We start from the raw sequence: 18,567 nt of genomic DNA on the forward strand, positions 1-18,567 counted from the left end.
ATTAGAGAGGGTGGCAGCAAGAAGTTGAGCCTAGAATATTATTTTTCACTTGGATTATCTCCTTTTGTGAAGAATTTTCTAAGCTGTCCTTAGTGCTTACTTGAGCAATGGGAAGAGAGAAGGTGGGTAGAGAAAATGAACAGTAGGGAAATAGGGCACACTTCCATTACCTGGCAGGAAAAAGATACATGAGTCTTCCATAGGCCAAGTGGACATCAGGGAAGGCTTGAACTTTTGTGATGGAACTCCATGCTAAGCTGGGACTCACTGAGGCAAGAGACCCCAGCAGCAAGTCTACGGGGTGGATTACACAGGAATGGGAGCTGAGGGAGCCTGGAAAAGGTCCTCTGGGGCTGAATTTTCTAAGAGAGGCAGACACGCAGAAGAGAGACCGCTGAAGGGCCTTCCAAAGAATCATCTGGTGTCTTCTGATGACATCAGGAGGCGCTACATTTGGGTGGTTTCCATGGAGGAGGCGACAGATCACAAGTATTCCTTCTCCATTTGCAAATTCTGTCTACCTGTCTTCAACAAGGAAAAGGACCCCAAAGAGGCAGTTGGAGAGGCAAAGCATCAAGAGAAGCCCAGCTCTTGCTCATATGTCTGCCTCAGGCCTCGCCCTGGGTCTGGGGAGGGAGATGGCCATTTCAACTGGTAAAGAAACTGAAGCGGGTAGCAATGGAGTTTATCCTTCATAACCTGAGAAGGTCAGAAAACCGGCATCAGCTGGAGTTGCCATAAAGTCTTGAGAAGGGGAGATTCAATGGAGCATGTTTTAAAGCAGCGGCTGGAGAAAAATAAAACACTATGGAGTTTGAACCTGCTGAGTTCACAGTGTTCAATGAACTGCTGACAAATACAAAGTGCTCAGCAAACAGGTGGTGCTCCACAAATGGAAGACGTATGTTATTCCTAGTCACCTAAGGAGAATAAATATTCAGAAAATGACTACATGTTTTAATATCGAAGGGCAAATAAGACACTCAGTTTATATTTTTGCTTTAAATAAAAGTGCATTGTACCCGTTGTGGCTTCAAGTGTCCTTTTTCCTCATGAAGAGCTTCTCAGAATATTTTCTGAGCTATTTCACCATGTTCCTTTTGCTGTTCCAGGCATTTGCACTCTTTGTCACTTTGTAGATCCCCCCTACCCCTGCCAGGGGTTGAGGAGATCATGAAAGTCATCTCTTCTCACCTCCAATTTAGTTGAAGATAAAATACTATCTTAATATTGATAAAATGCTTAAGGTTCTTAAAAATAAAGAATCTTGCATAGTTGTATAGACAGACCAAGCAATGCCTGCAAGCTTTAGTCCACAGAGAGGAGACCAAGAGTCCCAATGTTGTGAAGAAGGAAGAGGACACTGGACTTGGGGCAGAGGAGCCAGAAGCCTCCCAGCAATGTGCTCTTTCATGTGTTATCAGCCTCACATAGCATCTATCATGTTCATGGTAAAGTGGGGATTTTCACAAGGACCACAGTGAATAATTGTGAAAAATAAAATGATTATGTGAAGCACATAGCACAGGATTAGGCACACAGCTGATGTTCAGGATATAGCTGTGCTTCCGTTTCCAAGGTTTCAGAGTCAGAAGACAGCAACGGAAAGAAGAGGAAAAGATTTGGTCAGAGAGAGGCATGGGGAAGGGTTGTACAGACTAAATACACTGAACATTCACTTGCACATTCAGTCAGCTAGAACTGGAGGTCATTTATGTGGCGTTATGAAAGTCGCGATGACACCGTTGGAGCAGAATGACATACTGGTGTGGGGACAAGGGTAGGTCATCCTCAAAATGTGCCACTTTGGCATATAGATTATTTTGAATTAAGGCTACTTAAGAAACATCTAGTGCAAAAAGAACAGTATTTTCATATTTATTTCATAATTTATTGACATCCTGGTATGAATACCTGAGTTTATTTAAAAACAGTATGGTAAAACCTTGGATTGAGAGCAGTTTGTTTGGCTAGTGTGCTGCAAGGCAAGCAAACATTTCTAATAAACTTCAAGTTGATAAACAAGCGATGTCTTGAAATACGAGTAGTACGTGATGCCGAACATCACATGATCACAACTGAGCCAATGGTTCTTCTCTCTGTCTGTCTCTCATGCTGCAAATTGTGGGAGATCATCTCTCATGCTTGGATACTTGGTCCCAGGCTGTGGTATTTGGCAGAAATCAATGATTTTTCAGAACATTGGAAGGTGCCCACAACTGACACTGGTGTATTTTTTGTCACTTCAAAGCATCTATGGACAGTCCTTTGCTTTTCCATACAAAAGTAAGCTTGGGGCACATGAGTGGCTCAGTCAATTGAATGACTGACTTTGACTCAAGTTATGATCTCATGGTCCATGAGTTTGAGCCCCACATTGGACTCTGTGCTGACAGCTGAGAGCCTGGAGCTGCTTCAGATTCTCTTTGTCTCCCTTTCTCTCTTCCCCTCCCCTGCTCACACACTCTCTCTCTCTCAAAATGAAATAAACCTTTAAAAAAAAGTAGAATAAAAAAGACTAAGCTTAAGAGTGCTTTGCTTCATTCTAGGTCGGGCTGCCTGCAGACCCTCCCTTCTGCTGCCTTACTGCCAGCTACATTAACTACAGTATATGACAAGAATGTATTAATACTGGACTGTAGTCAACACCCCATGAATGTGTACAATGGTCCCCATGCAGAATAAGATTCATTGAGCCAGTAGACCACAGTGATTCCGTTAGTGATGGTGAAAATCATCCTACACAATAACTCTCCTCTCTCCCGTCTCCCTCACACCAGCCACAAAGGTTTTCAAAGGTAAGTGCAGGTTAATTTGCTTATTTTTCTTTGTACTTTCTATTTTTTTTGTTATTTTGTATTATTATTGTAACCATTTTTATATGACTATTTTTGGGTTGTGGAACAAATCATCTGAATTTCCATTACTTTTTATGGGGAAATTCGCTCTCATATACAAGTGCTTTGGATTACAAGCCTGTTTCTGGAATGAATTACTCTTGCAAACCAAGGTTTTACTGTATTTAGAAATAAAAAAATTTTTAAATCGTGAAATTTGGTATATTTTGCATATAAAATGTGTAACCACATATATGTGGTATTCAGTAAACTTAAATTTCAAAAACATAAATATAAACATCCTTATCTCAAGAAAAGAGCAATAAATATAAGTATACAAAATTAAGTAATGCATTACATAAACTGAAGAAACTCAATCTTGACAATTGAAAATAAGTTGAATTATTTGGGGTTTGGGCAAGTATGATCTTAAGAACAATGCATATCAATGGTGTTATGTTTGATGGTGAGCCTAGTATTTGCACAAATTTTTCCAACTACTAAGAAAGTTTTTTCCTATTGTATGCTAGCTAGGGAAAGAGTGAAAAGATAAATATAAACTAAGTCCAGTATCTTTCTCTGAATGTGTTATAGACAAATAATCTCACATCTGTGTGATAATATAAAGACAATCCTTTATAAATTTTTACTTTTAATAAATATTTCAATAGTTTTAATGACTGTAAGCTATAGTTTTTGTTACTAAGGCCCAGCAGTCAATTTGTAAGAAGCCTGGTTCTTAGCTCTGCTGTGAAACAGCCTTTGTTCAAACAAACAAAAGAAATCAATCAGACAGATAAGGAGTTTCTACCAGTAAACACAGGTTATCGCTGTCAACCTGACCCCATTCAAGATGCTGAGATCCTGAGGGTAAAACTGAATCTTTGTTCCTTATAATTCTCTTTTAGGAAACTCTTTTTTGCATATTCCCAGAACTCTAACCAGAAACAAAACAAAACAAAACCAACTTCTTTCAAGGCCAACTGGGGTGAATTTGATCTGGGAAAATCTGGGTTAGTGTTTCACTCTTTTTCTGCTAGTAGATCAGAAACCTTGAAAGACCATAAAGCTTCCCTTTTATGGAGTTAACCCTCTAGGCACTTCTCAAAGCATTAATAATTCAGATTAAAGATTTCTTTAAGTACTGAAATAATGTTATCACACCGACAAAAATATTGTTGCTTTGGACCTAACAATGAGAAGCATGAGTTCTAGAATGTTGAAAATGGATACTGCAATCACTAATTAAAATCATCGTGCTCAAAAAGTTTTTCTCCATTAAGTCACTATAGTATCCAAATTACATTTTAAGCATAAGTCCACATTTGTTTAAGGCAACTCTTTCTAGGATATCCTTAAATCTGTGAATACGCCCAAGGTATTCTCCCTTCAGTCAATAGTAACTTGGCATAAATTGTTTATTAGCCGAGTAATCAAGAATGTAACCAAGTAACCAAGTTTGTTTTTTGAGGCTGGGCAGTGGAGCGAGAACTACAGGCAAACAGGAGGATAATTGCACTTGTAGGGTAGAGCCCAGGGAGGGGGAGGGGCAGCCGATTGGCCCCAGAGTGTCTGGGGTTGCCTCAGGAAAGCAAAGTGGGCTTGCCAGAAATGCTGATGAAGGCAGGAAAGGGCTGGAGGGTGGACAGACACCTCATCTCTCCACCATGTTGGATACCCTCCTGTGGTAGATCCTTTGTATTAAGTGCAACTGCGAAAATATATCTTAAAAAAGAAACAGTCCATTCCCTTACCAGCTTGAAGAAGGTGGAAAATCATATGTAACATATGCAAAATAAGTGAAGAAAAGCACAAGTTAATATAGGCACAAAAACATTCAGGACAAAACAGAATGAATGAGATGTGATAAGAAGTGAAGAAATGACTAGTGAAAGGAGATGTCTGAGCCAGACTGGGTTGGCAAAGAGGAAATGTCTTTCCATAATGAAGGGAATATTATTTGGAAATATGTCATCTTAGCCTGGGCACCTGAGAAGAGAGTCAGGTGAATCTAAGAGCGCATGCTTGCTTCCTCGTGGAGTGCAATCTCAAAGAAGCAAGAGTGAAGAAGAAAGGATGGATAGAAACAAATAAAAAATCAGATTACTGAGTTCCAGTTATCCTGGAAGTTCAAAAAGTTGCTCAGTTATGAGGAACATCTCAGAAGGTCCTTTGGTGGAAAGAAAGGCAGAGAACCTCTCTACTGACTTCTGTCTCCTGTTTCTCATCTCTGGTTTGCCCATCCGCCCTCCAGACAACTGCTGGGATCGAATTCAGTCATCAGAGCTGCTGTGGTTTCTACCATGAGGAGAGTGATGGAAGCCATGTCAAAGCCTGGCGTCCCCCCACGATTTGCAGAAGAGACTGAGATAACCAGAGTGTTAAATAGTGTGTTCAGAGTTTTATGACCACTGGAATGGCATGAGCCAGTCAACTGTTGCTGGCCTGCTTTTATCAGGAATCAGGACAAGTAGCACTCTGGGGTGGGGCTGGATGAGTCATCATGCATCTGAGGAGGGTAAGAAGTAGGTGTGTGGATGAAAATGGATGGTGAAAAGCTAAGCATGTCTAGAGGAAATAGGGCCTAGACAAATGTGTGACTTTGTGTGTGATTTGAGTGACAGACAGTCCATGAAGTGCCAAAAGCTCAGATTTCATAGGTTGATTTGAGTGAGTTTGAAATTTGTGCCATTTTGTTGGGCTTATTATTACTGGTACTATGGTTTTACCTAATTAATAATCTTTTCAATCTCCTTCCTAAACTGTAGACGCTGGAAAGCTAAAAGTAACACCTTTCAGACTCCAGGGTAGCTTATGGTCTGGATATGATTCGGGTTCTGCCAAAGAGATGTGCTTCTGGGGAACTTGAATTCAGCACTGAAGGGAGTGAGGGGAGGGGCTTATTCAACAGTAGTGGCAACGTGGTGCCTAGTCCAGCAGCCTTGATGGCATTTCCTATCATGGCAACTCCCAGGGGCCACCAGAGTATGGAGTGGCTTTGGAAAGTTCTTTCTGGATGCTCAACCTGGAGAGTTTCTCTCGTAGTTAATTTGTAAGCCTATTCATGGTCTTTAAAAAAAAAAATCCCTTTTGCTTAAACCAGCCAGAGTAAACCCTGCTCTGAGGAAATGACCAGTGACATACTTGTAATATTTGTTTAAAGTTTTCCAGAAAGTTCTGTAGGGAAAGAAAGATTGAAAGAGACAGAGAGAAAGGATGAATAAGACAGAGCAAGTGTGTGTGCCTTAATCTGCTGAGATTGTAATAACAAAAGACCATCAATTGGGTGGCTCAAACAATTTATTTTCTCATAGTTCTGGAAGCTGGATAGTCCAAGATTCAACGTCTGGTAGAGTTTGGTTTCTGGTAGGTACTCTCTTCCTGGCTTGATGACAGCCACTTCTCACTTTGTCCTCATGGGGTCTTTTCTTCTGTGGTCACAAAAAAAGAGAAATGGGAAAAGAAGATGTTCCTGTTTCCTGTTCTTGTAAGGTCACTAATCCAATCACGAGCACCGCCCCTCCCCAAGTTGTCCCCTTTCTCCCCAGCTCACAACCTCATGGCCCCCTAATGGCCCCATCTCCAGATAGCATTGCATTAACAGTTAGGGTTCCAACTTACGAATTTGACGGGACACACAAACATTCAATCCATAATAGACAGAAAGGTTAATTCTGGCTCTGAGATGCTGTGCAATTTAGTGTCTTTGTTATTAAACCTGTTGTCACTTTCAGCCCATGTTCACATAGATACTACCTATGAAGAAACACAGAACCTTGAAGATAACAAATGCATTTGACTTTTCAGTCCTCACCAAATATTAGAAGAGATCCTCAACAAAACATGCACTGTGTCAAGAACTTTATCAACTTAAAATAAGAAAAGATACAGTGTTTGATTTTAGCATTCTGTTATCAATGTAGGAAAGCCTCCTGTCTCCCTAGTACACAGAGGTCAATGCTAGGTGGCTGCATTAGCCCATGTGCTCTGCCTAACCCTTGAGGTCCTTCTCAAAGACCTTGATTCCTTACGTGTCTTATCGTGACCCCTCTAACCAACCCTGGCTCTGCCTAGGAGGCAACAAAAAAGTCATTTTCAAGCAGCTGTACACAGAGGAATAGAGAACAACTTCTCCCTAATTTCATACTTTATCTAGGTGTGCTGAAGGTAGTAAACCCAGAAGTGTTAAATAGTTGGTATACATCTAAAGATCTTCTGGTGAAAACCTGAAAGCCAGATATAGCAAAGTGCTTACAGGACAAAGGGGGGTTTGAATCCTTTGAAAGTCTTCTCTATCTGTAGAAGGTATTTGGGATTAGAAAGGAAATGGGTGTTTTCCAACAATATGAAGAGGAAAAATCACTTGTGTCTGGTACTTGGTTGAGACTGAAACTATGTGAAAAAGACAGAAATGGGGAAACCTGGGTGTCTCAGTGTCTACTGATTTTTGGCTCAGGTCATGATCCCAGGGGCCTGGGATGGAGTCTCACACTGAGTCACATGTCAAGCTCTGTGCTGACAGTGTGAAGCCTGCTTGGGATTCTGTTTCTCCCTCTGCCCTTCTCCCCTGCTCATGCTCTCTTGCTCTTTCTAAAAAAAAAAGGCTAAAACAATGTTTGTAACAATGAATTATTCAATTATTCAAAAATCCCATCTTTATTCACATTCTAGGAACCTGTCTTTATTTTTCTTACCAAAAACAAGGGCAATTTTGTGAAAACTCTAAAATAAAAGTAAACTTCATGATGACCATAACTAAAAAGATAGGAATCTTTTTCTAGATCTTTACCATTCAAAGTACAACCCATGGACCAAAATCATTAGCATCGCCTGGACTATTGTTAGAAATTCACTCCCAGGCCCTACACAGACCTACTGAATCAGAATCCACATTTTGAAAATACCCCACATACCTATAAGTACATTAGAGTTTTCAAAGCTCCATTCTAGATACTGTAAAATTGTTCATATGACCAGTTGTTGAAATGATTCCATTCAGCATTTAAATATGTGATGGCAAATGACTAAGGATTAGCAAATAATTAATTTGTATCCATATTAATGCTATTATTAATTTAGTCAATGCTTGTTATTGTAATAGACTCTGATTTTATCCAGTGCTATTTCTTGAGCTTTCCAAAGTGATAAAGAATTCCTATTTTTTTCTTATTTGTTCTTTTAGTTAATTGTTGTAGTCATTTTTCTGTTGTACTTTCAATTCCAATATCATTTATTTATGGGTTTTCAAAAGCCTTCTGACATACCCCTCCAGGTTGACACTTGATTCAAAGGCCATTTCCCCCCATTCTTTCTTGATTATAGAACCATGATTTGATTCAGTGTCTTGATGTCATGATGATGCTCAGGTCTAAATAAATCATAATGATCTGAAGTCACTTTACCATATACTCAATTTGCTCTCCTCATATATAACTAAGGGTGGCCATGTGACAGAGATCTGAACAAAAAAGAATAACCTGGAGGCTTCTGGAGAACTCTTTGCTCCCTAATAACAACAACAGAGAGGAGAAGGTAGCTTATTGGCTCCTGTGATTCCTTCTTTCAGCCAAAACACACACAGGAAGCCTGGAGCTTGACAGCCATCTTGAAATGATCAAAATAAAAACAAAAAGTCAACTTACTGAGAATGGTAGAGTAGAAAAAGCCTGATTCTGAATGACATGATTGAACCACTATTTATGTTCTGGACTCTTACCAGAGTTTGGATTATGTTTTCCATTTGTTTGCAAAACAAAGCAAAAAAAACCAAAACAAATCAAAAATAACCCTTCCCCCTCCAAATCCTATCTATTTAAGATAATATTAGTCTACTTCATTGTTATAATGCTGAAACTATTTCTAACTGGTACCAATAAGAACGCTTACTATAGTTAGCAAATTGCTCTGTAAATTTGAAAGGTTTTAAAACTTATGGCCAGGGGCACTAAGTAAGGCAGCAGAAGACCTTGGTTTTGATATTGGACTCTCTACCTCTTAGTTATGTAAAATTGCAAACCTGGTTGCAGGAACTTTGACTCTTCTATTTGCAAGGGCAGAGTCAAAACATCCAGTGCTTCTTTTTCTGACAAAAAGAGGAAAACGGCCAAGTTCTGGAACTTTCCCTTCAAATAAGGTTTTCTGAAACTTTCTAGACAGTCAGAGGTTTTCATGGCTCTTGGTTGTTTCCTATAATTTAGGTTTAATTACATTATCTTCCCAGTGGCATATTTTTGATGAATATAGTGCTTTTCTTTCTCTTTGGGGGATGGAAAGAAAGCAACTAAAGTTTTAATAAGATATTTTTAAAGGAACTGTCTTCTTTTTCAAGCTAAACAAAATTTTATGCTGACGTAAGACCTATTTCCTCATATTGCATTTTAAATAAGGGATTAAAAACAAAGCCTCATCTAGGTCCTGTGGGGAAAATGGAAACATTACAAAAGAAGTATTAAATTAGCATGTGTAGTATTCTAGGTCTGGCAGACTTTAGGTAAAATTTGGTGTAGACTTCTCAAATGTGTGGGCTTTGATAAGCCATACATACCCACCAAGTGGTTTGAATCTGCCCAATCTTTAAAAAAATTAGGGGGTGCCTGGGTGGCTCAGTCGGTTAAGCCTCCGGCTTCGGCTCAGGTCAGATCTCACAGTCGTGGGTTCGAGCCCCGCATTGGGCTCTGTGCTGACAGCTAGCTCAGAGCCTGGAGCCTGCTTCCAGTTCTGTGTCTCCTTCTCTCTCTGCCCCTCCCCCTCTCATGCTCTGTCTCTCTCAGTATCAAAAATAAATAAAACAAAAAAAAAATTAAAAAAAAATTAGAATTTGTGGCCAGCAATTCCTCTGTTCCTGTTCCACCTAACACTGCCCCCATACTTGGATTTGCTCCATGTCATAAGCAGTGGCCCTCAGGGCCAATGTTGCATTATGGTAGATGGTGAGACCTCACCACTTCATAATGGTGCATGTTTTGGGTTGGGTGGTGTCCTATCAAATGATGTTGAAGCCCTAACCCCCAATACATGTGAATGTTACCTTGTTTGGAAATACGGTCTTTGCAAATGGTCAAATTAAGATGCGGTCATTAAGGTGGGTCCTAACCCAGTATGACTGTATGTCTATAAAAAGGGGAACTGTGAACACAGAGAGATGGAAGATAATGAGAAGGCACAAGGAGAACACCATCTACCCACCAAGTGATTTCCAAGGCTGGCAGAAGCTAGGAGAGAGGCATGGAACACATCTTCTCTCACATCCCCCAGAAATAATCTTTTTCAACACCTTAACTTTAGGCTTCTAGCATTCAGGATTGTGAGACAATAAATTCCTATTGCTTAAGACCCCCAGACTGTGGTACTTTCTTGTGGCACTCCCTGGAAACCCCTCCAGTGGGGGAGGACCTTCCCAGGTACATTTTGACAGAGGCATTCCAGAGCATGGAACCCAATGCCTAAAAGCTGACGTCAATGCACTAGTAGTATGATTTTTTAAAATATTAATCTTTAAAAAAGTATATTTGATGGGAATGGAGTTGGAAAAAAATATGAGTCACAGAGACACCCTATACTCAAAATCACAAAACTGTGTCTACCTCTTCTTGTGGGTTCTTACTTGTGAATGACTTCATTACGTCTGGCTTCATCTTGCAGAACATGTTTTTCTGATGTCTGCCTCATCAGATTGCCCTTTGTTTAAATGTAAAGGTCGAACGATATTTCATCCTCAATATTAAAATAGGTCTCTATATTTAATGTTCCTTTAACCCTAATTTCTCTAGCTCTCTGCCATCTCTTCATATAACATGTTCGAATATCACCTAAGCTCAAATCAGACCATTGTAAGCAAAACCTTTCTAGGAAGATCAATAACATTCCTTAAGAGTTTGTTTTCATGCTTCCACTTATGATGGGAAAATTCTTTTGGGGTTCCTCTTGGAACCATAGTTCAAAAACATGTTTGTTCTTGCATCGTCATTAGCAAAGATACAAATGATGTAATAAAATAAATCTGTATTCAATGGGGGAAACAGTTTGTTATTCCCCACTCTTCACTGAATAACCCCAGTCCCTCTAATCCTCAAGGCTTTGACTTTTGGTTTTTAGGTTTGTATGCTTAGGAAGAAATTCCTCATTAATTTAAAGTGGAATTTATTATTTTATTTTATTTTACTTTTTCTTGGAAATGGATTTTTAAGACACCAAATAAAAATAACTAGTATGCATGTTGAGAGGAAAACTTCCCACAAAGATAGAAATTAAAGCCCCTGTACATTGAGCTCTTCAGATGAGAAGAACATAGCAGTTCTTTCATGTTCCTTGTGAAAGGAAGGAACAAAGACATGGTAAAGCTGTTTCGCTTGCCACGTCAGCATGCCTTTGAGAAGGAAGAAAGAAAATATGTTGTTGGGAGTTCTTCAATTTAGCTCTACAAAGACTTAAAAATGTTTTGACGTTCAAAGACACTTTTGAAGGATTGTAAAATTGCCTGTCTCCTCTCCAGACTATTCTGTACACAAAAGTAGTTATAATTTTTTTTAATAAAATGCTGCTTTCATCATTCAGCTCTTTGGTCAAAATTGATGATGGTGTCTTCCTGTGTCAGCTCATGCCTATGCTCTTCAAGATCCTTGATAATCAGGACCCATCCCACCTCTCCCACATGTTATTTCACATTTACCTATCATAAAATGTATTATCTATATTTTACTGCTTTTCTCTCCCCCCTCAACTTCAACACATATGGGTTTACACACATAATACTTCTTCAAATACACACACTCACACACACACACACACACACACACACACACACACACTATATGTATTCTGGCCCTGGGACTTTTACTTATAGTTTTTCCCTTTTCTGCTATCTACTTATATATCTTTTTTTCCTAGCCAGATTCTAAAGAAGTCTAGAATCTGGCTCATTTCCTTCTAGAAAGTTCTATTTCCTTCTAGGAAGCTCCCTCAATGACCAATAGCTCTTATCCTTGCTGCTTATTTAGCATGAAACTATACAGTGCTTGGTTAAATGTCATTTTATAGTGCTTTCTAATTGTGATTTAATACAATTTTAAAGCTTCCTTCCTATCTCTCACAGTCCTGGCACATGATGAAGTATGACAAACAAAGTTTTCATTTCAGCAGCCCACTTTCCACCTCTCCATATTGTGCTGCAGCAAAGACTCACTGCAAAGCACCCATGTGTTGGGAGCCCCAGCTGTCAGCATGCCCACCAAGCCTCTTCTACCACGGGCACCGCCACTTACTGTATATATAAGGACTGTTGTCCTGCAAGCTGTAGATACTTGTAAAATGACAAAACCTTACTAAAGACAGCCTAGAATTATAATGGCCATTGTAAGGAATGTTCCAATTAGATAAGATTATTTAAGAGATGCACTTGAAAACAAAGGCTCCAAAATTAAACAAACGGAATGAGATACCTATTTTATTTATTTTTATTTTTACTTTAAGTAATTAATTACTTTTTTGAGAGAGAAAGAGAGTGTGTACGCACAAGCAGGGGAGTGAGGCAGAGGGGGAGAGAGAGAGAGAGAGAGAGCATAAGGCAGAGGTAATGAGAATAAAATTGGTTATGTTGTCTCTACATGCTTAAAATTTTAGGTGGCTTTCATGATTGTCATCTTCCAAGTCCCAAGCTACGGTTTGAAATGGGAATCATCATGCTCCAGGATACACTTCCCTTGGCAAGGCCCTACTTCCCCGGTTAGGAATAAATATAACCAGGAATCTCTCCTTCACTCTTGAAAATATTGCAGAATCTGTTGCTAAAGCAATACCTGCCCGACAAAAGTCCCTAGACTCTTTCTAACTTCACAGCGTTGTCCTTGATAGTAGGATAGCTTTCGATTATCACTTAGCTGAGCAAGAAGGTGTCTGTGTTGTGGCCGATACCACCTGCTGTACCTAGATTAGCACTTTGAGGAAGCTGAAGCCCAGCTTGGTTTCAATGCGTGAGTCCTCCACTGAGATCTTTCTTTAATTGGCTTGGGTCTTGGAGGTCATGGCTCCGAAGTGCACTGCAAACATTGGGAATTGTCCTGCTTATAGTTATTGTAATAATCTCCCTGGTGCGTTGTGTGCTCTTAAAAGCTTGAAATGCATGTTTGCACCACTAAAGCAAATGACAAATGATCTTCCTAAGACTGGAACATCGAAAAAAAAGAGAATGACTGACAAAAAATGGTTAACAAAATTGTTAAAAAGCTCGATGTTGGGGGGTGTGAACATCACAGAGATTCGAGATTCAGCCTCCCACCCCCTCCAATTGTTCTACGTTGGATCAAATCTATTCTATACAATGTAGCTCCTAGTAACTTTTAACAACCAGAAATCATGCCACTATCCCCACCTAAAACCTTTTGACTTACTGCCAGATTTTTCTTAATGCAATCTCCACCGCCCCATGTGGGGCTTAAGCTCATGACCCCAAGATCAAAAGTTGCATGCCCTATCGACTGCACCAGCCAGATGCCCTGACCTGCTGCCAGATTGTAAAAGAAATGTGCAAACCTGACTAGGCCTTTATGGCTTGGTCTCTACTCACGTTTCCCATTTCATTACCAATTTCAGTTCTACTCCAGATTTCAGTCACATGGCCAGCTTTTTTTCTCCCTGAAACCACCTTTCAGTTATCTGCCTTAGTCATCCCATTGGCTGGACCCCTCACCCCACCACCAGTCCTGCTCTTTGCATGACTAACTTCATCTCCATGCCTCAGACCAAACATCACTATTCAGGAATGTCTTCCATGACCCTCCCCTCCCTCGCTAAGCGTAGATTAGGTTTCATTTCACCCTTCCACAGCACGCTGAATGTCTCATCTGTGGTCGTCACCATCTTCGTGATGGTCAGGAAGTGAATATTTTTATGTTTCTGCATAGTCAGGGTTTTCAGGGCAAATTTTTCTGGGACCTGGGTTAAAGAACAGACTTTGCAACTTAATATAGTAAGAGACTCGTTTCCTTGAAGGTATCTGTTATTTCAAGAGATGATAAGGTCTGGAGGCATGGAGACATTCCAAGAGTAGTCTTGGATAGGACTCTTGGGTGGAGTTCATTTCAGAGAGACTTATCCTTTATCTCCCCTGGAAACATTTACAATCCAAAGGGTAAAAATCCAGGATGCTCCCTATTCCTTCCCAAAGGAGAGTTAGTGGACCTTAGGGAGTAGAATTTTCTTTCATCATCTTATGAAGAGAAGGAAGGGGGACAGTTATCCCTCTTTTACGTAAATTCTCACATTCTTCTGGGGTTCTTCACCTACAGAACAGACTCCAGCAAGTATAATGTGACATCTGCGTCTCATTGTGGCAACCTCAGAGGGAAGAAATACCAGGGCAAAAGTAAATACAAATAGCTTTTCTCCACCCCAGAAGCCTTGTCTCTAACTCTCAGGATAATATAAATAAATATAGATATTAAAACATGTCAATATTTACAGATTTAATTTCTATGTTCACAAGTGGACTACAATGTCCTTGAGTGTAAAAATCCTTGAGATTCATTACAGTATTCCTAGTGCCTGGCAGCATGTGGTGCTTAAGAAATCTTTGTTGATTGCTTGTTAAGTAAGTAAGTGAATTGCCTCAACGCCTGACGAAGGATTAGTGTAATTCAGCAGAAAGTGAGGGTGGTTTAATTATCCGAAGCTCAGGACGGTTCTTCGAGGAGCTGAGGTCTTCTGGTGATATTCTCTGAAGCAACCCGGGGCCTTACAGCTGGTCGACAAGCTCAGGGCTGATGAGGCCTGCGGTCCTGTCCCTGTCCCTGGTAGATTAGCAACGCGCTACTCATTTGTGAGGCCTCAGACATCACTCTGACCTGTTGTTGTCCTGGATGCATTCCTCCTTCCTGTTTCCTTAGAGCAAAGGCCCTGGAGTGCACACTGCCTTGATGGAAATCCCAGCTCTGTCCCTTGACAGCAGCAACTTACTGGACTTCTTTGTGGATCAGTTTCTTCTCTGTAGAATGGGCAGGATAATAAAATCACCAATGTTGTAAGGATAAAGGGAGTATATTTATTCATAGCACTTAATAATATAATGAGTTGTGAGGGAAAAAATGAATTAATGTAAAATCCTTAAAAAAATAGCTTCCATGTAATAAGTTCTACAGAATTTTTTTTTTTGCCTTTATAATATTCAGTTGAGGAAGGATTCAGAGAGAAGGAAAAAGTTCAGTCAAACCAATTTCTATTCTAATACATAAAAAAAAATTTTGGCCAATGAAAAATATAGTTTAAAAAATCAACTCAATCTTATAACTTATAGATTCTTTGGTTAAGAAATCATTTCTTCAGGTTCAGTGACAAGTGTTATCTCTAAAATAATTTCCTCCAAATTAGTGCACAATAAGTGAAATCTTGTCTGGAACCGTCTGGAATGTGTAAAAGTAAGAATCACATCTCATTCTAAACAGAATGCAGGATATACTTTAGTTACAAAGAACTGTCAAACATTCTAAGAAAAAAAAAAGAGGAAAACCTTCTCTACTTTCCAACAAGCCAGGGAACTATTTTCAAAGGCTTCATAAAGACTATGATTTGTGCTTGTTTTTATTATCATTTGGAGGTCTGCTTTCACAAGATGAAATATAATATTTAGAAGGGGAAAGAGGCTGCCTAGGGAGCACCCATAGCCTGATTGTTACTCTAATGGCTTAAGTCTCTTTTCATGCATTCAACAAACAATTATTGAAAGTGTGCTTTGGGCAAAGTGCACATTAAGCCATCTATGTGTTTATTTCTAAAGTGTAGTGAGCTGGCTTCTCCTCCGTGTTCGGGAGGGGTAGCCCTGTGCAGCACTCTCAAAGGGGTGTAAAAGAGTTAATAGATCTCATTAGGTAACACCTGGCACCACCATCCACCCAGTTTTTGGTTGGACAGCATTACCAGAGAGGTCAAGGTCTATGTTTGATCCCTACGTGAAGAGATTTTAGTCTTACTCAGCAGTTTTGGGTCACAAACCATGCTTTGACCTAACAGTCTAACCCCAGTGTCAAAATCAGACTATAGGAAATATTAGAGCAAATTTGTTACTATCATTGGTATTATGTGTTCACATCTCATGACTTCATGTCTGAAGGATGGTACTTTATTTTTATTGCTATCAACTCATTTGTATAGAAGCACAACAGAAAAGTCCAGTATCTAAAACTTGAATAACAGTATGGATAGAATAGCTAATATCTATATAAGATGTATTATGTGCCAAGAACTGTTATAAATGCTTTGCATATATAGCTCATTTTAATTTTCATGGCATCCCTATAAGGAAGATGCTGTATTATACCCATTTCACATACCAAAAGACTAAGGCAGAGAGAGGTTATGTAACTCCCATTGGCTAGTAAGTGGCAGAGGTGATGCGGAAATCTAGGCATTTAGGCTCCGGAGTCTAACACCTGACCACTATGACAATGGGTTTTCACCACTCACCAATTAATATACCAGGGATGTTGTCTTTCATTACTTGAAGATGAAATTAGTTTTTCATTTAAGAAAATTGTGCTGATTGTTGTAGTGGTTTTTGTAAATAAACAGTAAAATATAAGATTTTAAGATTTAGTCAACAGACCTGTGTTGATCCTTTTACTATCCTAGTAATTGGCTCCTTGATGCCTCACGTACCATATGCAGACATTCAGACTCTCTACAGATGAGCTCCAACTTCACCCCAGACACTTTATGCTCTTCATGGTCTTCTCCCCACCATGTCAGTTGGTCTCTTTACACCTAGTCAAATTAGCCTGAAATCACCTTTCCTTCTTTAAATTTCTATAGCAATTAATGTTGGTGCATTTGCCTGGTTACGTATGTTCAGAATTATGGCATTTCCTCTATTGTTGACTTGAACTGTTATTAAAATCATTGGTCATGATTTAACTTCTCATGTGTCTTGTGTCTTTTTAACTCTTTCCTAGGACTCTAAGCTCCTTGAGGACAAAGATCTGGTTTTAAGCCTTAAAGAAAAGGCTTTAGTTAGTTTGTATGTATTTTTACAGCCATAATCCATCATAAAGTAAACATTAATCCTTCCCAGATTAAGATGAAATGCTGAGGGTCATTAAAAAATATTAAGATGGGTGGCTTTGGTTTTAGATAAATAGAATAATCTGCCCAATTAGGAATTGTTCCGCTGATTTTTTCTGTCCAACTCATCAAAAATATATTAATCAAGAAATACTTTTCAGGGTCAATTATACATGAGACAGGTCTAACCTCATGGTTTTTAAAAATCACTATGTGTAATTCATAGCCCTGGACTACATAGGACACACAGTCTAGTTGGGTTTCTGGATTCTATATCTCTCTGTAACATGTAACCAAGAACCTTAGGAATTATGTGATAAAAACTAAAACTATCTCAACCATGTGAGACTTTAGAGGAGAAAGTTGGGAGAGAGGCCACTTTGGACTGGGATGTACAGTCTATGAAAATGGAAGGTATAAACTATGAGGTTGGTCATTCAGAAAACTTTCATTATCAGATTTTTCAGCACTGGAAAGCGAGCAGAAATATTATGAGGAGCCTAGTTTGGATTGGAGAAAGACTGGAGGCAGAGTATTTGGTAAAGAATTATTAGAAAATATAGATTCAAAACTTTAGAAGTGCCTTAAACAGCTAGATCTCATTTAGGGAGAAGAGAAAACTTATTCAAATAGGTAAAGATAATTGCCTAAGAACATAGTATAAGGCTTTTACTTTTGTTTTCAATATTTAATTTTATTTCCAGATCACAAATTCATAATTTCAAACAAATTTTGTTATGCTTAAAATGAATTTAAAAGAAAATGACTGAGTTAAGGGCAATTCTACCAGATAGCAAAGTATATTTTGGGGCTAGAAACACATTACAGGGCATAGTTTTAATGGAATTGATTTAAAAAAAGCCTCAAGACTTGGCTATTGAGTATGTTATTTGTCTGAGATATTAAAACATCCTTTTACATTTATGGAAAACAGTATATGCTAATAAATAACTCCTAGCTCTATTGCATTATTTGACAACCAGTCCCATGTTACTTTCATTACATTAAATGGTAGCAGTAAACACGAAAATGATATCTCATAATGCATTGATAAACTTTATCATTTTCTTCCTGAATTTATCACTAAGGCAGCTCACATCATTTTCACATCATTTAGTAGATTCAACATGTTTTCAAGGCTACTGACATTTCTGTTGGTTTTGAGTGGCTTTTAATGTTTATTTGCACTTGGGTAGGAACTGAAAAATCTCATTAAAAGACAGTTGCTCATTTCCATTAAGGGGCCGTGAAATATGGATGGCATTATTTTTTCATCTGAGTCCAAGGTGAACAAGAAGAAAGAATACTCATAGATCTGAAACACTGACCCATTTGCTCAAGAGCTTTCCTGAGTGGTAATAACTTTTACCTGTTATTTCATTAGTTTTGAAATATGTGATAATTTCCAAAGTCCAAAGACCACCACCAACAGAGAGTGATCCTTAATCAAGACCAGTTGCAATTTAACTTGCTTGGAAAAGTATTCCAGAGTTTCTGCCATGTTGTAAAACTTCTTGAGTACCACTTAAAGCATAAAATTGTATAAAAGGTGATGTATATTTATTTAACAGAGAGTGCCAATCTTTCCTTAAAATGCAGAGATGCTATTCTGTAGGCAGACAGTTTGTTTATGTGTTTATTAATTTATTCATGTGTTTATTCAGTGAGTGTGGACTGCCTAAAT

The sequence above is a fragment of the Suricata suricatta genome, chromosome 2 (assembly GCF_006229205.1).
Source record: "Suricata suricatta isolate VVHF042 chromosome 2, meerkat_22Aug2017_6uvM2_HiC, whole genome shotgun sequence".
Lineage (NCBI taxonomy): Eukaryota > Metazoa > Chordata > Mammalia > Carnivora > Herpestidae > Suricata > Suricata suricatta.